Genomic DNA, 1,706 nt, shown 5'->3' with positions numbered 1-1,706 from the left:
CTTGCAGAAATTTTACTCCCTAACATTAACATCGATTTCTAGGAAAGATATATGCTGACAATTACTATTACTCCCAATCATTAACACAGTGATAATTAAGACAAACAATAATATTATTCCGAGAAAAACAGATATGTATGGATGTTAATAATACCCATTATTACATGAGTTCAACGAAAAGTTTCTATCAGAATTTCATTCAATAACAAGTAAAAGATAAAATTAAAATTCAAGAACTGGAGACCCTTATGAATTTTGTTCAACTCCTCCCACAGGTATATTTGGGAAAAGCACACGGATAAGGAAACAAAGCTCACCGGTCAATCGGTCGGTCGGTCGGTCACATTCATCAAACGAAGAATTATTGTCGACAATGAGTCCGTAAGCTAATTGGTGTATAACGATTCTTTTGCAGTGCTTGAAAAATAATCTGTTAAATCTGTTACACAACAACATTTGAATTGACTCGTCGTTTCACTCACAAATCGAATTTCTGCTATATTTCTGAGTCTCTGTGAACTTCGAATTCTAATCAATATGACTTGCAAGAGCGATCTTTTCTGTTGTTTATTGATTCCCTCTATCATTGCCATTTTAGTTCCATATTTTGAGATGAGTCATTTCCAAAAATATTATACAGAAAGGATCCTACATTCCGTTCTCTGATATCAAATTAAAAATAAAAAAGACGTCTTCAATGTTTTAGACAGAAACTTCAAAAATTAATACAAGTGGAACATTATTGGCACTTAACTCCGATATACATTCTGAAAACAACTGAGAATCAATGAAGCGAATAAATGACAATTTCCCTATGCGTTTCGTCCTCCTTCTCCTTGCTTCTGCTGGACAAGACCACAAGCAGACCAACATCTCTCCCCTTATTTCTCACTATTTTCATTGAAAATTGTCATTCTTATCTCTCCTTCTCTTATCACTACTGTCGCTGCTATCATTTTTAGTTTTGTCCACTACACTTTCTCAGAGACTCCACCTTTAGAACACAGTTGCAATTGGTTAAAGTGGAGTGTAAAAATGAACGATAAATGATTGATAAATCTGAAACCAGGCTTATTTCGACTAGTTGAAATTCTCAGTAAAAAAGATAAATATACAACCGGCAGTAAACAAAAGAATATTATTTGAATGCTGACCATTAATTTTTAATTTACAAAAGAGGAGGTTAAAGAACTATTGATGATGGAAGCATAAAATACCTGCTTTAATAAAGAAAAGGAAAAAAGGGACATAACATCGGTCATAGGAGAAGATTAACTGGTTTTCATCATGTCTTTTTATTCTTATTAAATTATTCGTAAGTTTTTATAAGAAAACAGAATAACTATAAAAAAAGGAGAATTTTATAACGACGGATGATGACCTTTAGCTGACCTATAAACCACCATTGTTTTACATGAAATTCGACATCAAATCATTGTTTTATTGGATTGAATGGCGATATACCATCATCCTTTGTTTATTTGTCATAAATTGTAACACTTTTAACCTCTTTACTAAAAGACAAACACTCGAAATATGATATCCCTCTTCTCCCAATTTTAATTCTTTTTCTCAACTCTTCACTGATTACACCAATGTCTTTGGCCTTTTTACAAAAATCTATACATTTCTTCCTTTTGATTGATAAAAAATAACAATAATAAAAAATTCGGAACAAAAAAGTAAGTGCCTGATTTCGCGATTTC

Source organism: Brugia malayi (genome assembly GCF_000002995.4).
Source record: "Brugia malayi strain FR3 genome assembly, contig: Bm_v4_Chr2_contig_001, whole genome shotgun sequence".
Classification (NCBI taxonomy): domain Eukaryota; kingdom Metazoa; phylum Nematoda; class Chromadorea; order Rhabditida; family Onchocercidae; genus Brugia; species Brugia malayi.
This window is presented reverse-complemented; position numbering follows the sequence as displayed.